Source organism: Phodopus roborovskii, unplaced genomic scaffold, assembly GCF_943737965.1.
Source record: "Phodopus roborovskii unplaced genomic scaffold, PHOROB, whole genome shotgun sequence".
Classification (NCBI taxonomy): domain Eukaryota; kingdom Metazoa; phylum Chordata; class Mammalia; order Rodentia; family Cricetidae; genus Phodopus; species Phodopus roborovskii.
This window is the reverse complement of record NW_026126511.1, coordinates 9,946,929-9,967,586: the sequence shown is the minus strand read 5'-3', so window position 1 is coordinate 9,967,586 and position 20,658 is coordinate 9,946,929.

Below are 20,658 nucleotides of genomic sequence, written 5' to 3'. Positions count from 1 at the left end.
CAAACCGAAGGAATGCTGGAAATAGAAAAAGTGGGCAAAAAATTGGGAACTACAGACGCAAGCATAACCAACAGAATTCAAGAGATCAAAGAGAGAATATCAGGTGCAGAAGATAAACTAGAAGAAATAGATTCATCGACCAAGGAAAATCATAAATCCAACAAATCCTTAACACAAAACATCCAGGAAATGTGGGACACCATGAAAAGGCCAAACCTAAGAATAATAGGCATAGAGGAAGGTGAGGAAGCCCAGCTCAAAGGTGCTGAAAGCATATTTAACAAAATCATCAAGGAAAACTTTCCAAATCTGAAGAAGGACATGCCCATGAAAGTACAAGAAGCATACCAAACCCCAAATAGGCTGGACCAAAGACCCCTCGACATATAATAATCAAAACACCTAGCATACAGAAGAAAGAAAGAATATTAAGAGCAGCGAAGGAAAAAGGACAGGTAACATATAAAGGCAGACCTATCAAAATTACACCTGACTTCTCCATGGAAACCAGAAGATCCTGGATAGATGTTCTACAAGTATTAAGAGAACACGGATGCCAGCCTAGGCTACTATATCCAGCAAAACTCTCAATCACTATAGATGGAGAAAACAAGATATTTAATGACAAAACCAGATTTTCCTTATACGTATCTACAAATTCAGCCCTACAGAAATTATGGGAAGGAAAACTCCAACCCAAGAAAGGTAACTATGCCCACAAAAATGTAGGCAACAAATAATCCAACTACACCAGAAACCAAGGGTAAAGAAGAACTAATATATTCACAATACCACTGCCAACAACAAACCTAAATCAAACAAGCATCAACAATTAATGATCCTTACTCACCCTCAACATTAATGGTCTTAACTCACCTATAAAAAGACACAGGCTAAAAGAATCGATATGAAGACAGAATCCATCCTTCTTGCTGCATACAAGAAACACATCTAAGCTTCAATGATAGACATTACCTCAGGTAAAGGGTTGGGAAAAGATATTCCAATCAAATGGAACAAAGAAGCAAGCAGGCTGTCCTAATATCTAACAAGTTAGACTTCAAACCAAAATTAAACAAAAGAGATAAAGACAGTCATTTCCTATTCATCGCAGGAGAAATCCATCAACACAAAGTCTCAGTTCTGAACATCTATGCCCCTAATACAAAGGAACCACATTTGTAAAAGAAATGCTACTAAAACTAAAGTTCATATAAAACCTCAGACACTTATAGTGGGAGACTTCAATACACCACTCTCAACACTAGACAGGACCACATATCAGAAACTCAACAAAGAAACAAAGGAACTAACAGAAGTTATGTCTCAACTGGGGTTTATAGACATCTATAGTACATTCCATCCAAAGACAAAAGAATATACTTTCTTCTCTGCTCCACATGGAACCTTCTCTAAAATTGACCACATATTAGGTGGCATAACAAACCTCAACAGATACAAGAGAATAGGAATAGTCCGCTGTATCTTATCAGACCACCATGCTTTAAAATTGGAATTCAACAACAAAACAAATAGCAGAAAACCTGCAAACTCATGGAAACTGAACAATGTACAATCACACCACTCCTGGGTCAAAGAAGAAATAAAGAAAGAAATTAAGGACTTTTCTGATATTCAACGAGAATGAGGACACAACATACCTGAACTTATGGGACACTTTGAAAGCAGTGCTATGAGGGAAGTTCATTGCACTAAGTACCCATATGAAGAAAACAGAGGATAGTCACATAGGAGAATTAACAGCACAACAGAAAGTCTTAGAACAGAGAGAAGCGAACTCACCCCATAGGAGTAGACACCAGGAAATAATCAACTTGAGGGCTGAAATCAACAAAATAGAAACCAGGAAAACAACACAAAAAAATCAATGCAATGAAAAGTTGGTTTTTTGAGAAAATCAACAAGATAGATAAACCTTTATCCAAATTAATGAAAAAGCAGAGAGAGAACATGCAAATTAACAAAATCAGAAATGAGAAGGGAAACATAACAAGGGACACAGAGGAAATCCAGACAATTTTCATGTCATACTTTGAAAATCTGTATTCCACAAAAATTAAAAATTCAAAGGAAATGGACAAATTTCTGGATAACTATCACCAAAATTAAATCAAGAACAGACAAACAACTTAAATAGACCTATAAGCCGCAATGAAATAGAAGCAGTCATCGAAAGCCTTCAAACCAAAGAAAGCCCTGGGCCAGATGGATTCAGTGCAGAATTCTACCAGACATTCAAGGAAGAACTAATACCACTACTCCTCAAACTGTTCCATAAAATAGAAACAGAAGGTTAATTGCCAAACTCTTTTTATGAGGCCACAATAACCTTGGTACCCAAGCCTCACAAAGACACAACTAAGAAAGAAAACTACAGACCAATATCCCTGATGAGCATCGATGCAAAAATACTCAATAAGATACTGGCAAACCGAATTCAAGAATACATCAGAGAAATCATCCACCATGACCAAGTAGGCTTCATCCCCGGAATGCAGGGATGGTTTAACATATGAAAATCTATCAACGTGATCCACCATATAAATAAAGTGAAAAAGAAAAACCATATGATTATCTCCCTATATGCAGAAAAAGCCTTGAACAAAATTTGAACACCCTCTCAAGATAAAGGACTTGGAGAGGTCAGGGATAACAGGAACATATCTAAATATATCAAGAGCAATATACAGCAAACCAACTGCCAACATCAAACTGAATGGAGAGAAACTTAAGCCATTTCCTCTAAAATCAGGAACAAGACAAGGCTGTCCTCTCTTTCCATATCTCTTCAATATTGTACTAGAAGTTCTAGCTAATGCTATAAGACAACAAAAGGAGATCAAGGGGATCCAAATTGGAAAGGAAGAAGTCAAACTGCCTCTATTTGCAGATGATATGATAATTTACATAAGCGACCCAATAAAGTCTACCAGGGAACTCCTACAGCTGATAAACACCTTCAGCAAACTAGCAGGATACAAGATAAACTCAAAAAAATAAGTACCCCTACTTTTTTCTGGCGACAAAGAGACAGAGAAAGAAATCAGAGAAGCATCACCCTTTACAATAGCCACAAGCAACATAAAGTATCTTGGTGTAATGCTTACCAAACAAGTAAAGATTTCTTCAATGATCGTAAAAGCAGCTGAAGGAAAGTATGCCTCTATAATTCTGATGAGGTGATGACTTGCATGACATGAAAAGGCAAGGCAGAGAAATTATGAAAAGTTATGGAAAGAATAGTATCCAACAAAGAGATAACAGGGGCACACCCAACTCAGTACTGTCCATCCTCCCTGTGGAAATCAGAGTTACACAAATTCCCAATAAATTGACAGCACTACACACTTGTCTGCTTATTACTATGGAACCTTAGTTTGGGTACATCACCTGGAGACATGAACTTCTAGTTACAGCAGGAGTTTAATGCAGGATGTAAACAGAATTCTAAAAAGTTCTTCTAGACAGTGTTTCAGGCAAGTTGACCTTTGCCATAGCCTGAGGCCTGAATATCCTTGACTAAATATTAGTTCCAGAAAATCATAAGGTAATGGCATCTGTGATTATTGTCAGATTGGTCAAGCTGAAGGTGTCTTTAGTTTTGTATAAGTGTCACCCATACTGCTTCAGACACTCACGTTTATTCTCAAGAATTATTAGTCAAAAACAGAAGAAATAATTCGTAATTTTTTCCTTCTTGAGTTTCAGGAACACATTTGTATATAAGGGCATTATCTAACTAAATGCACTGATATTTCCAAATGTTCTTTCAAAGTAAGTGCTATATACTTCTCAGGTGATGTATGAAAGTTCGATAAATAAATACAGAATAAAGTTTTTCTACATTTTTCACCTTGTTAGAGAAAACTAGTACAGCTCTCTATCTCTCATCATAACTGATAATAATATTTTATAATGAGAGCAACAGTAGTCTGACAGCATATATATTCATGCTATTTATCTAAACATCTCATATACAGTGCAGGATGCAATGCCTGTGCTTAGATTTGTTGAAAATTTTTATATGTATACATATTCTGTTTTTTCAAATTTTCCATTTTTTTTGTTTTTATTTTACATATCGATCCCAGTTCCCTGTCCCTTGCTCCCTCCCTCACTCTTTCCCTGTCTCCCACCCTCCCATGACCCCAACCACCCTCCCCTCCCATCCCCCCCCCCAACTCCACATGTAGGGTGATGCCTTCCAGGAGGGGTCATCTAAATCTGTCAAGTCATTTGGAGTAGGGACTAGGACTTCCCTCCTGCCTTCTGTTTTAAGACATCTGAATTCTATAATAATAAATCACAGTTCTTTTAGAATTAAATGAGGAAAATTTAAGTTCACAATATTCATTGTAAAGCTATATGTTGAGACAGAATATCAGGGCATAATTGAACCAACAATAATGAACCCATTTCTGAGCTTGCCATGTAACTGAAGACATGTGCATTTTTAGTAATATATTGTGGTTTATAAGCCAGTACTCCAGATTACAAAATGTCTATAGTTCTCATATCTATCTAATTTTATTTGAAGTTAGATTTTAAAAACTGGAATGCAAATGACAAAATATTCTGGTATTATTGCCCTTAGCTCTAGCTATTAAGTTACAGGAACAAGACACCAAAATAAATGAGTTAATAAAGTTCAATTGCTTTCAATGACAAACAATACACTACAATTTTACTCTTTTTAATATTGGGCATAAACACACTATAAAAGCATCACTCAAAACTACTGAAACATAAATGAAATAAAATAATTTATGCTTTGGTAAGCATCTCAACATAAGACATAAATGACCTAGTGTATATCAATGTATTTTTATTTTGTTTTCTAGTAGAAAATTTGGTACTTAGAGATGATGTTTGTTGTCAATGTTTATGCCTAAGGAAATTAAGCAAGGTCAAATAAGTCAAAACAATATACATTTAAACATGCAATAATTTTATTAAAATATTAATAATAAAAATAAAATCATATCATGTCTTCCTACCCTTCCTCTTTCTCTATTTCATCCCGTTTACTTTCTCCAATCCCTCTCATGACCACCCAATTTGTCTCCAATTTATAGGCTCATTTTCTTTGATTACTTTTGTTAAGCACATACAGTCACATATGTAGATTCATAAATACATATGTACATGTTGCTAAGTTATTGTAGTGTAGTTTCCATATAAATAATATCAAGTGTGACTATTTTACATTGCATAATAAACTAGAGCATTCATCCATAGGATAGGCTACTTCTCTATCTCTTAGCCTTCATTATTTGCCCATCATTCTTTGTCTAGGTGTAGAACTCAGTGAAATTTCCCCTTTGAATATTAGCATTTCAATTTATATTGTCATTATTCAGGTATAATTTATACATAGTCAAAGCTTCATGGGTGCAGCCTCTGTCATTTCTAGGAGACACTTTCACAGCAGACTTCCTGGTCCTTCAGCTCTTACAATGTTTCCACTCATGCTTCTATAATGTTCCTTCAGTATTTAGTTTCAGGACTTAAATTGTATGTATATCTAATGGGCTGGGTTATAATCTTCTTATATTTATAAAATAGATCCAATTTGAGATTAATACTGTTATAAAAACAAGATCATTCTATGATTTCTTAGTTAAAACTTAGGAATATAATTGGATTGTATGGTTTCTCTAGAATGCACATTGCTGGTTTTATAATTTACGTTGGACTGGATTCTCTCAAGGAACATAGTTGATAGAATGAACACACACACACATACACAGAAACACACACACAGACACAAACAAACAAACACACACAAACACACACACACACACACACACACACACACACACACACACACACACACCTCTGTGTGTATTATTTGTTAGAGTGGCTTGCAGGCTGTGTTGGAAGTAGTAAGTAATAATGGTTGTCTGTTGATGCAATGGCCAAGGATCCAGTAATCTGCATCTCTCAGCTGTTCCAATAGAATTCTGCATTCTCAGAGAGTTCTTTCGAGCTGCCAATTCTCAGTCCCATTTGGAAGTGTTTTCTAACACCAGGGGAACTTAGTGAGACTTAGGGCAAGCAGTCAAAAAGCAAAATCATTATTCTTCCATGTCCTTGTATGTGGTCTTCCACTACAGGGTGTCTTCCAGATTGAGGGAATCAGAACTGAAATGATCTGGATTTAAGGCGGATGTGTCTGCCACCTCAAATAATTCAACCAAGAAAAGTGTCTCACAGGTTTTGGCCAGGATTTTTAGTAATTCCAGATGTAGTAAACTTGACAACTAAGATTAGCACAATTCTTTTTATTTTTGCCTTTGGGGCCAGGCTGGTCAATCTAATTATGTAGACTACACTGAAAATTAAAAAAAAAGAAAATGTTATTTACAACACTTTATGACATGCCATAAACACCTATCTGGCCATTCCTTGTTCTGAATATGAAAGTATTTTTCCTTTACCACACTTAAAATGATGTCTGAATGAAGTTTTAGAGGCTTACTGAATGGATCAAAAGGTTCTATAGAGTAAAGGGTAGGGGAAAAAGTTAAGGTGGCTTTGCTGACAGGATGTGTAAAGCATTACAGACCAGTAAACCTATTCAAGACACTGTTTTAGGCATTAATGTGAAACAAAATTATGATGGAAACAATATTTCAGAGTAAATTCATCTGTCTTTAGCTCTTACAGTCATATGTCTACTATATTTATTTGCTGGGTCTGTATGTGAGTGACTTTCAGGAAACCATCTGACCTTTACAGTAATGCCAACTTTTGATTCTGTCTTCTATATTTTTGCCACAGCATACTTAGTGTCATGATGTGTTTTTTTCCTATATGTAAGAAAATAAACTTGATACTGAAAGGCATCTCAGTTGTGATTGTTACAATAACATCTTGACAGGAAAATTTAAGTTTAACTTAATGAGAAGTCAAAAAGAAATATATTTTCTTCAGTGGTCATTTTTGCACATGATACCTTCTGAAATGTGACTCTTGTAAAGAAAAGTTAAGGATGACAACTGTGATCATTAAGCCAGTGAATGATAAATTGTATTTGAATTCCTCCATTGTGTAAGGACCCCAAAAGGCAGTCTGGAGGAGAAGGAAATTCTATGTACCTAGTAGGAAGAAAGTAATGAACATGACTCCTGGTGGCAATCTAAATAACTTATTCAAAATAATCTACAAATGTTACAATAAAAGCAATGAGTTAGTAATGTGGTTTGTAGCTCGGAAGAGTTACATAATGTGTCAGGATCACAGATATAGATGACAAGCAGAAACAAACTTAAGGATCAGTGATTCACTGGGTGCAGTGCTTTGTTCTTTTTTTCTCCTGTAGTAGAATAAAAGCAACATCTTTTTATTATGCACGAGAGAGACACTGTTTATAATCATATTTTGTCTGTTGCTTTAAGATATTATTGTCTTGTTACAAGGAATGTTCAGCTCTATGAATATTTGCAAATTTTAGCATATCCAGTTTCACAAAATTGATCATCTTAGAAAATAATAAGCTGAGAATAAGTCCCATTGATCAGTGAATACATTTTTTATTTACCAAGGAATTGTTCTTCAACTAAACTGCATTTATTCTGCAAAATAAAGTTTATTGCACATAGCAATAATTGCTAGAATGAATACAGTTTTGTGTTATATAATTATAATTTTAAGATACAGTTATGCTTTTGCTATATAGCTCAAGATGAATAAAACTATCAGTTCACCTCTCCAGTATCTCAAATGTTATTATTCATAGCATGGGACATACTCCACAAAAAGATAGAAATAATTTTAAAGGGAATTAAAGGCTTGTTCATCTGATGAAACATAATGCCTCATTTATTATTTTCCTGGAGATTTTGTATGGTCTTGGAAAGGAGAATATTTTCAAAAGTGTAGTCCACAGGCAAATCCTTGAAGAAAAGTCTCTTTTTACAAAAAACAGGTCCATACAAAGTATATTATACAAGTAATATTTTAATACTTATTTTTACAATTTGATGTTTCATTTTCTGTGTTTGAAAGCATTCTTTTGCTTTGGGAACATCAACATACTAGATACTTCAACCTACAACTGAAGCTCAACATAAATTCAGGTATTTTAAGTTCATGTTAAAGGATTCACTATTTTTTCCAACATAAATAATGGCATTTGTTGTTGCTGACCAAGGAAGAAAAAACAATATCACCTTGCTGAGGCATTTACATCAAGAATAGTGATACAAGAGTTAGGCAAAAGTTAAACTGGTGTGATCCAGAGACTAGTGCAATTTCACTTGAAATTAGCCTTTTTGAAGGTTAAGACTAAATTTTTTGAGTAGTGTATATCTCATCTCATACAAGTTATTTAACTTCTATTTTTGGAGCAGACGTCAACTTTAGATACAATATATTAAAACTCTTCAATATATGTAGACACTTTTAAAAGGGTATGCTGACAGATCAAAATCAAATTTCTGCATATTATTTGACTAGGGTTTGTGGAATGCTAGTTTCTTAACACTTAACAGCCACAACATGATATCTTCTTAACCAAAGAATGGTGTTAATATGGTATTAAATGTTTTTGTTAATATAGATACTTCTTTGACATGGGTGAAGAGTAGGATGTGCCTAATGGAACAAAATTTTAACTTAATATTTTATTGATTAGTTGGGAGTTCAACAATACAACCCAATTATACACACTTCCTATTCCTCCCAATCTACCCTCTCACCTTGTGCCCTTCTTCCTCACACCACACACACACACACACACACACACACAAAATGCACCAAGTATAGTTTGTATTGCCCATATACTCAATGGAGTATGGGCAAACTCCCAATGGTCATCCACTTAAAGATAACTTTCCCATCCCCCTTCAACTGTGAAGAGAGACACTTCAGCATCTTTACCACCACCTTTGAGGACTGTATAGACTTTTTTTTCTTCTCCTTCTCCTCCTTCTTTTTTTCCTGGGGAAAGAGGTTTAGCAGAAGCCTTCCATTTCTATCATGCTCAACTATGAGTATGGGGTCATCAATACCACTGCAAGAGATGCTTCCCTGTCCATAAAAACCAGCAGCTGTAAGGAGTAAGGTTTTTCTGCCCAAAACTGGTCTTGTCCCGCTGCTGTGCCATCCCCAATTAACACACAGAGACTCTGTATTTGATACAATGCTATCAGCCTGGTACTAGTTTCTTATTGGCTAGCTCTGTCTTAAGTATTAACCCATTTCTAGGTATTTCCATGTAGATTCACCTGCCGGGGAGTGGGGCAGGCATCTCGTCTCCCCGGTCTCTCCATGCTGACTCCTCCTTACTACTTCCTCTTTCCTCCTTGTCTCCTAGTCCCTCCTATCTTCCTTTCCTATTGGCCAACAGTGCTTTATTCATTAAGCAGCATGAGAAACATTTACAGAATGGCATTTCCCATCAAGCCGCAGAAAAGATTATGGACTTCCACACAGTCTCCTATAGCATCATGGACCATGGACCTCATCGTGGTCTCCAGTGGCATCATGGACCATGAGCATCAACATGGTCTCTGGCAGCAACACATACCATAAACATCAACAAGGATTCTAGCATAGCACAGATTGGTGATTGGTCATTTTAGGTGTATTATTTCAATTAGATCACTGAAAACCATCTCAGTACATACATTACTTTCCTTCTCTGATACTCTCAGTTTCTCAACTCAAAATATTGTGTTCAGTTTTGTTATTTTAAGCACTAATTAGTGAGATCAACAACTAACTTATCCATGAAGCCCTCATCTAATACCTGCTGGAAACAGAAGCAAACACCAATACCTAAACACTGAGTCGAACTACAACCTAGATTCAGATGGAGAGGACAAGACCAGGTTTCAGAAACAGAGACATTTGACCTGAACAAGGAGGAGGTAATGGGCCCCCAGACTGATAGCTGGGAATCCAGCATTGGACTGACTCAGGCCCCCCTGAATATGGGTCTCAGCCAGAAGGACTGAGCAGTCTAAGGGACCTCAGACAGTGAACCAGGATATATTCCTGGTGCACAAAAGGACCTTGGGAATACATCCCTCATGGAGGGATAACTGCCTTAACCTAGAGACAGGGGAGAAGCCCTAGTCCCTACTTCAAATGACTTGTCAGATCTACATGACCCCACCTGGATGGCATTGCCCTACATGTGGAATTGGGGTGGGGGGATGGGAGGGGAGGGTGGTCAGGGTGCACGTGAGGGGGCAGAAATGGTAAAAGGGAGGGAGGGAAGGAGAGAGGGAGGAAGTGAGGGAGGGAGGGAGAGGGAACTGGGATCGACATGTAAAATAATAAATTAAATAAAAAATAAATAAAAGCTAGCCAGATGGTTCCATATTATATCATATATATATATATATGTGTGTGTGTGTGTGTGTGTGTGTGTGTGTGCGTTTGTGTGTATATGGAAGTAATAATACCAATTATATATAACTATATGTATATATAAATTATAGATCTATACATATTATTTTCCGGATTCTTAGGTTCTAGGATTTCTGCTATTACCTCATAAATTTGAAATCCAAATAGAATATTTACATATAAAATTGGCACTTTCATAAACAATTTACTTTTCCTAATCTTTCAGACACTAGTTATATAAATGCATACACTGTTGTATAAATGCAATTTCTCATCCTTTCACTTGGCATTGGCTTTTCATATTTGTGTTCCAGCAAAGAATACATGTTCTGACTGTTATTTTCTTATACATTAAATATTAATATTCTTTATAGATTAACATCAAAAGAATGCATCACTATAAATACAAACATATTTCTTAAGCAATTTAAATTTTCCTGGTAATCTGCATTCCATTAGGAATATTCCTACCTTATGTCTATCTTCTTTTTTGTGGACTTCTATAGGTCAGACCTTCTGATTTTTTTTATTTTATAGTTTTATTTTGCCTATCACCAATTAAATGTTAGTTGGATAATATAATGTTTATGTGTCAGAAGAATTTGATATATCTGTAATGCTCATGTTCTTTGGCCTTCTTTCCTTCTCTGTCTCTCTCTCTCTCTCTCTGTGTCTTTCTCCATGTGTGTCTCTCTTCCTGTCTCTCTCCTTGACTACACCAGGTGAAAAATTTGGTATTCAATTTCATTACAATGAAAGCTCTATTTTTTATGTTCTATGGGTTTGGTGATTTTGTGTGTTTTGGAGCAAGATCTTGCTTTGTAGCTAAGGTTTACCTAGAAAACAGCAGTTTACAGCTTCAGCTAATTCTCAAATGTTGGGATTCCAGAAATGTATCACCAACATAAAATGTCTCCCAGTAATTCAGCAAAAACATGTAGACATAACTTTTCATACAGATATTGTACAAAAAGGTACAAAAATGCAGCTCCTTATGCTATTCTCAAAAAAATTGTAGTCTATGTTGAATATGGGACAAAGAATATATATACGGGAAGCTGCATCCATGAAAACCTATGCAGAAGGAAGGAGTTTGAAGTTTCCAAAATTTGTGGAGTCGGGATCACTGGTAAGTAAATGATGATTGAGATTTTAGTTGTAGAATATGTAGTTGTGTTTTCTCCTAAAATGAAGTAATCAAAGTGGGTGCTTTAACATACAGATTTTTTTTTTTTTTTGCTTAGACTTCTAGATGCTGAAAGTCAATAAGAAAAGGAATGAGAATGTTAGAACTTGTTAAGACCCTTGTAGGTTGTGTTGTGTACTTCATATCCTTGACATTAATTGGCTTAGTGATGTTGCTGCACATAATATCTCCTCACAGAACTGTGCTTTTGCTGTGTATCTCACTAAGTTCGCATGTCTGTATGTGTGTGATGTTCCTTGCTTCATGGATGCAGGAAATGGGATGTTTATCTCTGCTTTGTGTCAAGTTGTGTGTTTCTGTGATGGACTCTATTAACTATAAACAGAGGCTACTTTTTTCAGAGGTAGTGGCTACACTTATCTGTGGGAATAAGGATAAGATTTAGACAATATGAAAGAATTATGCTTGGCTAGAAAAGTATACACAGCAGATTGTTTTCTAAAGACAATGACCCCAGTAGCTTCAGGAAGATATTTAGACTTCTAGTACTAGGGTCTTGTTGAGTGGGTCTTCAATGAGATTAGAAGGTGTTGGTTAGCATTGGTATGTGAAGGCCATAAATGTGTGTCTTGCTGGGCTAGCAATTTTTTAGATTCCTAGGTATTACAGCTGTATACAACTATTTAACTGCTTCCTTCCACCAGCTGCCTACATATAGTTTTTTCTTGAACTATGCTCCCTAGAATGCAGGAATAAGGTTTTCAGGTAAGATCTAGAACAAACTGATTGTGTATAATTTTAGCATACGTGCTGCCAAGCAAGCACCTGATTGTGTATGATTTCAAGGTAAATACAAAATAATATGATTCCTTGAGATTTTATCTAACACTCTAGTGACTAATACTACTTGACTACAGAGAGTGTCAAGATGAACTTTATAAATAACACTTCTCTTTTTTTTTTCTAGTAACAACATGAAGAGCCAGAGCTGAAGAAAGCCAAACTTAATTTATTCTGATTATAGAATTCCAGCTCATGGAGCATATGGCAGATTTTGAGACTTAAAGTAAATATTCCCTTGAAATGTCTTGGTTTATTGAAATAACCATTGGAACTGGAATTGGAAATAGGAGATAAAAAGAAATACATTTCACCATAGTTTTTAAGATCAAGAAATTTGGGAGGGAAAAGCTTGCCCTTTCCTGTATCTTTGCAACACAGTACTCATTACTGAGAATTATATTCAAAGAAAATAAGAGCAATGTATCTGAAGCCCAAGTTTACAATTTACATTATAAGTACTGGAATTACTTGAAAAACTAAGCAGCTAATTAAAAGTAAAGCAGAAAGAGAAAGGCACAGCTTTGGCTTGGAGTCCTGCCTTCATGCCCGATCTTTTCTAGAGTACTCTTTGAAAATATTAGCAACTGTCTGCTTTATACGGTATTTCCTAGCATTTCTATCTGAAATACTATTTTGGCACCAAATCTATGGCATTAAGGGATTAAAATGAATAATGATGCCAGTATTATTTCAAAAAAGCTAAAAAGTAATTTCGTGGTATGTAGGGGGAAGCATAAGATTAACAGGCAGCAGAAATAATGACTTGCCTAATTTACTGTGAGTTAATCTCTTGCTTTATAAAATCAAAATGCTAAAAATTTGCTTATACTACTGTTACACAAAGAAGCTAACACGGTGTGTATAATATACTTAATATAATAATGCACATATAATTGTTAGCTTTATAACCTTTAAATTTAAAGAAATAACTCTGCTCGCAATTTAAAAGCAAATTCAACAGTTACAGTATTGAATCTATTAACTTGATTTATGTATATGGCCAATTATAAAAGTAGAAGGCCAAAATTATTTATTATACATAATATATAGATACATGCATATGTTTCCCAAGATTTTTAAAAAAAGATGCCATACATAATCTATATATCAAGATATTACATTGTTTAAAGTTTTGCATTTTGTTTTGTTGCTTTTATGTGTCGGGTGCCATCGCCTTGCCGGCAAGAACAATGCTCAACAACAGGATTCTTCTGCAGCTATGTTTATTGCGCGGCTCATTACAGCAAGTTGAGGGAAGACCCCGAGGAGGAAAAAGGGCTCTGCTTATATATGCTCAGAGGAGTCGTGTCTGTTACTGACAGGTGCAGCCTGCAAGGCTCATAACGGTCACCCCATGAAGTGGATCGTGCATCAGCCCCTTGCTGGCTTATGGACAGGAAACCGGCGCCATCTTCAGGAATGGCACCGGTGGCTCTCTACATTTATGTATATAATGATCTTGCTATTCCTATGTGTGGGTATGATTTTATAGCTATATCACAGTATCTCTGTCACTAATGCATAAATTAAGAAGTTAGAAGAGTTTTTTCCCCCTATAGTCATGGACATGAGAAAATGAAGTAAGGAAGTCAAACATGGCAGTTTCAAAGATCGCAGTTCCCAAGGAATGACAATGCTGAGTGAAGGAAAGCTGTGTGTGCAGTTGGGTAATTTCTTTTCAGTGAGAGGGTTTTCTGGGGATTTTGTTATTGGAAAAGCGCCCGGGTCACTCCTGGCAGATGCCCCATGACTGGGGCAGCAGCTGGTTCATATGCTTATATGTTGATTGCCCTCCAGATGGAATGAAATGATGAAGTAATTATGAATTATTACAGAAAATTAGGTTTTAAAATATGACAACATGAAGAAAACAAACTCCAAATCATGGTATTTCTTAATTGAAATGATTAAGGGTTTATTTTTCCTTTAATATCAATAATGAATGCACATTTAAAATGAACACTCAAATCCTGTCATATCACTTTAAAAAAGTTTATTTGGTGTCAGAAATTTAATTGAACAACTTGTCAGTCCCTTAAAAGTGATAATAGATGTCTTTTCAAATTAGTGCCATCTTTGAAAGTTTTGAGACCTTCTCTATTTGGCTAGACATGAGTTTTTATTCCCTCAGAATTTCACTTTCAAAGACATTGTCCCCAAATCTCTCATTCCATTACTGGTTTCTGAAAACAGATTATAGTACATGCGTATAGAATATTTTCAACAAATAGTTACCTTACCGCAAAAAGGAAGCAGGAGCACTTCAAATCCTTATTAGTCTTGGAAGCTTTGAGAACTTTATTAACAGTTCACTTACAGGCAGTACCTCTGTAAGTTGAGGACTAACCTATAGGCATAAACTATCAAGGCTTGGGCAACAAAAGTCCATGTAAGCACGGGAAGGAATTGCATAAGTTCAGAAACATTCAAATCTGTTATAGTTGGATTGTCGTTACAATACAGATCATCAAAAATGATTTCCAGCAGTGGGCTGGAGACCGGTGTACTAATTAATGTACTGAAACAACCTCCATGACCTGAAGGCACAGAGATTCAGAAGCATAGAAAGGAAGTACAGCACAGAGCAAAACCCAAAGACACGTCTGCAGTTTCATCCAAATGTATCTCATTTCCATTCAGTTATTAACTAGCCATTGTAAAATGACACAAAATCTATGTTCCAAAATATATGAAACGTGAAAACTCCTTTTTTTGAAAATATAATGACAAAATGTAAGCCTTTAATATTTGTTATAGAAAGTCTACATTGACTAATACAAATGAATAAATGGCAATATTTCTCTTTGGGAAATTGTTTGTGTGGTAGACAAGACACAGAATAATATGACCAGTACTTGTACTAAAATACAATTTTTAAAATATGCATGTTCCTATCAAGATATTTGTAGTGAGATATTCATTTTGTCCGCACCTGTGGCACTGACCACGCCCCAGGGGCAGATGTGACCTGGGGGAACTAGGTCTGGGGAAGGGTCCTGGAGCACTCTCTTTCTTGCAGGACAGGGACAGAGAGCATCCAGAGGCATCCTTGGGATCAGGAACCTGCTGGTGTTCATCTGTCTCTGTTGAAAGCTACTTCTCCCTGAATAAACATTTATTCAGCTTTTCTGTTTTACCTGATCCTTATTAAACCATGACAGTCAACTTTCTGATAGAGAAGCATGCATCAGTAAAAGGCCATGTGAGAAGAAAGACTTATTTTAGCAAATAGTGTTGGTGATATGAGGCTGTGGCTAAAAAGTCATGGAGATTTGGCTCATAGTCCCAGACCTAAACACTGAAATATGGTGACTTAAACAGAAGTAAAAGGAAGAAGAAAGACCAGAGTTCTCACACATTTTTCTAGAACATGCTTTCAATGAGTGGAAACCCCTCTTAAGGCTCCATCACTCCCAAAGCTTAACCACGGATTAATGCTTTGCACGTGGAGTTTTACGGGGGATACTTGATATCTAAACCACAGCATCGATATATTAAGGCATATTTCAGAGCATAGGAATAGCTTTAAGCATCTAAGAAAGTGAAGTATGATGGTATGGTCTCAGTTTCTAACTATATAACTAATTGGCCAACAACGTAAGCATCCTTTAACAGAAACAGTTGAAGAGAGTAATCTGACTTTCATATGGACGATTCACACTTCCTTTACAGATACTTTAAATTACTTATAAATTATTAGTGTCTTTGTGTTATAAGCAATAGTGAGAGTTTATAGTCCACCAGAGCATTAAATGCCCAGAAGAATATTAGATGTCATGAAAAAATAAGTTTAGTCGTCTGCCCTTCTTACTTTTATTTTCATCAAACAAAAATATGTTTTCCCAAGCAAGACAGAGTCCTTGTTTAAATTGTAGTATATTTCTTTTTGTTTAGAAATAATCTCAATCTTTTGTTTGTTTTCTTCTATGGAGACAACTTTATTTCTTGAATTTAGGAGGACTGAAGGACACAGCCAGCACAGTGACATGGGGTTTCCAGTATGAGCTTTTCCTTCAGAGTAGACCAGCTTGTTTTGTTTTCCCCCAGATGACTCCAGAATAAAACTAGAAGCTTCCAGAACCTTTCCAATGGAAATTGATTCTTTTAACCCAATCATCTAGGCACGGGACAGAATGATTTGTTAGACTGTTTCATTCGTATTAAAGGATAGTAATGGTCAGTGATTGTTAATTCCTGTTAGTTTATATTTTTATTTATTTTTTATTTTCGGTGCTGGTATGTGTGCTTCTTTTCTTTAGGAGTTTTGCTGTGGGGTTATCTAGTGCCTGTGCTTTCATTGTTCTGTTGTAATTTAAGAAAAGCGCTGTGCAAGAGAGAGATGGCATGCAGTAGTGTTCAAGCAGTATTTTTATTAGATAAAGGGATTATAAAAAGGGGAAAGGGAAGGGAGAGACCAGCCTCCAGAGACAGGAGCATCAGGAGAGAGGCAAGAGGAGAGAGAAGATGGGGTAGAGGGGAGGAAGGGGAAAGGGAGAGGGGTGGAGGGAGGGAGGGAGGAAGAGAGAGAGGGGGGCATAGACAGAGAGGGGGAGAATGATGGGAGGTGAGCAGGGGGCCCCTTTAAAAGGGAACATTGTGAAGGTGCACAGGTGGTGCTCTTAGTGGCTGCAGCTGAGGATATATCCTGTCAAAGCCGCAAGGGCAGGCAGGTACAGATGCCTGAATTGCCTGAATACTAACAGGGACTATTGAGTTCCTTGGGTTGGAGTTTTGCTTCTAGTGCTTTCTGTAGGTCTGTAGGGCTGGGTTTGTAGATAGGAATTGTTTAAATCTGCTTTTGCCATATGGAATGTCTTGTTTTTTTTTGTTTGTTTTTGTTTTTGTTTATTTTTTAAATGCTGGCAATTTCTTAATCCCTTGTCTTCCTCCCTCCTTCCCTCCTTCCCTTCTTCCTTCCCTCCTTCCCTCCCTTCCTCCCTCCCTCCTTCCCTTCCTTCCTCCCTCCTTCCCTTCCTCCCTCCCTCCCTCCTTCCCTTCCTTCCTCCCTCCCTCCTTCCTTCCCTTCCTCCCTCCCTCCCTCCTTCCCTTCTTTCCTCCCTTCCTCCTTTCCCTCCTTCTTTTTCTTTGGCCTATTATCTGCTAACTCTGGAGTTCACCATGTTGGCAGTACAGATATCTTCATGGCTGTGACATAGCTAGGTAGAGAGCACGATTCACTCTATCCAGATCTACTTGTCACCCACATAGCATTGGTTTTTGTTTGTTTGTTTGTTTTGTTTTATCCTGGTAGCTCTGTGAAATTGTTGGACATCCGGCTATTCTGGTGATCTCCAACTGTGATTTCTGAAAAATAGACACGGATGGCTATGCAATTCAACAAGTCAACTTTACCCTGAACTAGCATTTGCAGGTTGTCGAAGGTATGATCACTCGAGTCGGCCAAAGCCCTTTTTTAATGTACTCAAAGGCCTCTACTACCTTGGATGAGTCTTTGGCTCCCAGGTACTCTCCCAACAAAACTCAGCTTCTCACGAATCTCAGGAAGGAAAGTTTTCTTGTTGGTTTTATCAATGTTCAGGAGATAGGCAGAAGTGATCTTCATTTTGTGAGCATCTCCTTCCTTCCTTCTGGATCTAACACTGTAATTCCATCCAGCACCAGCACATGGGGGGCAACTACTCTCAGAGAGCAAGCTGCTTCACTTCATTGTAGTGTTCCATACACAACTATATATATATATATATATATATATATATATATATATATATATTTTTCAGATTTTTAGTTACTTTGCATATATGCCTGTGAGCTAGAAGAGGGCACCAGATCTCATTACAGATGGTTGTGAGCCACTGTGAGTTTGCTGAGAATTACACTCACTCTGGAAGGTAAGCCAGTGTTCTTAGTCACTGGGCCATCTCTCCAGCCCTAGTCAGAAATATTCTCAGCAATACTGGAGAGGCTGCCTTAAATGCCCTTCCCCAATAATGAGATTTATGACTCCCTTATATGCCACCCTAGAGCCTTCATACACTAACTGATGGAAGCAGAAGCAGACATCCACCGCTAAACACTGAGCCAAGTTCTTGGAATCTAGTTGCACACAGAGAGGAGTAATGAGCAAAGGGGTCAAGACCAGGCTGGAGAAACCCATAGAAACAGCTGACCTGAACAAGGGGGAACTCATGGACTTCATTCTGACAGCTGGGAAACTAGTATAGGACCAACCCAGTTTCCCTGAATGTGATATTAGTTAGGAGGCCTGGAAAGTCTATGGAGCCTCTGGTAGTGGATCAGTATTTATCACTAGTGTACAAATGGCCTTTTGGAGCCAATTACACATAGAGGGATACTCCATCATCCTAGACACTTGGGGGAGGACCTGGGCCCTGCTCCAAATAATATGACAGACTTTGAAGACTCCCCATGGAAGGTCTAACCCTCTCTGGGGAGCAGAAAAGGAATGGGATAGGGGTTGGTGGGGGAAACAGGAGGACAGGAGGGTTCGGGAACTGGACTTGATATGTAAAACAAGCTTGTTTCACATATAAATAAAAGAATATATATACATATATATCCATATATATGCATATATACATATACACACACATATATGTATATATATATATATAAAATCTTAAAGGATGAAGCACTTTACCCATTATGGTAAAATTTGAAGGTTGAGAAACCATGATGAAACCAAGTGAGAGATAAGTAGATCATCACAGGCCTTGCTCTTGGAAGGTACTGACGATGGCCATTCCTATAATCTCAGCATATTGATGATGGGCATTTCTGTAATTTCAGCATGGAACCAGGTGAAGGCAGAGGGAACTGAGAAGTAAGGACATCACTGACAGATGAGAACTGATCTCAACAGAAATACCAAACTGAGTTTTTACACATTATTTCATACTAAATTACTGCAAAATCATACAATGTCATTTGCTATGGATTTTTTATGTCTTTCTACTTCAAACAAAACAAGTCTATTCATGAGGAATGTTAATGTAATTAAAATTTCCCTTGTAAAATTTCACAACGCAGAATTTATGGGAAATAACCCCCGGCACTGAGAGTGTATTGAATAAAACACCACTTAAATTTTAATCAACATTTAATTTTCTCTTTAAAGAACAGATGATATTGCTTTATGATGCATTCATGTTAATTGCTTTTTACTCTTATCACTTTATACATTTATATATTTTAATTAAAAGAGAATCACTTCACTCCTTTTCCCCTCTTCCCTCCATCTGGCCTGACAACTCTCGTATACTACCTGCCCCACGTCCCCAATTTACAGCTCTTTTCTTTATCTGTTAGCTACATATAATTGCATATGTATACGTATGTCAAATACATAGATGTGGTATGAGTCCATTTTTTACTGCTTTTGTAGTTTCAGGATAGACCATTTGTATTGGGAAATTAGTCAGGGAGTCCTATCGGACAGCTGCTGGTTACCAGGGTCACATGACTGTCACTTACTGCACTTTCTAGCAACACTTGTTATTGTGATTCATGGATTTTGTAACTGAGTACTACTCTTTGTATCTGAGTAGTACAATTGTATCTGAATAGTACTAGTAGTTGCTTCCCTCCATCGTCAACTTGCATAGAATTATCTGGTATCATGGAAGCTAGACCACCAGAAGACGAAGGCTTTATGTTTAGAACTAGTTCAAACAATCCAGCAACTGGGTCCTAAGAGTGCGATGTGTTCGACAGTAGGGGCTTCCTTTCAACCTCTGAGAGTCAGCTATGGGCAACAGTGATAATTTATATTGTTATTGGAGTCATTTAGAGTTCCATGAACAACTAACATTAAATGTTTCTTTTGCCTGGTACTGGGATTTTTAGTAGTCTATAATTCTTGTGATTCTTGTGGGAACACTATCAGCTCAAGTGGCATAGCTTCCTTAAGGTGACTCTTTCTCTTTCCCTCCCTCTCTTTCTCTCTCTGTTATTTTAGGTAAATATAATGTCATTTCTTCAGTCTTTATCGTACAACCTAGCTGTTGTCACTTTCCCCTCCTTTTGTGTTGACTTCCCTTACATCACCTCAGTCAGAGTCCACTTCCTGTTTTGTTCTTTCCAGATTGCTGTCACCTGTAATCCCACTATTTCCCCCTTCCCACCCTCAGCACTCTCTTACTCCTACCAGTGACCCCTTTGTATTTTCCCGATATCTGTGGTTACTCCATTTTGTGTAGTAACATCTAAATATTTGGAGGCAAAAATCAAAGAAGAAAGGAGAATATGTAGAACCTTTATTTGTGACCCTGAGTTACCTCAGTTGATATATTATTACATTATATACCCAT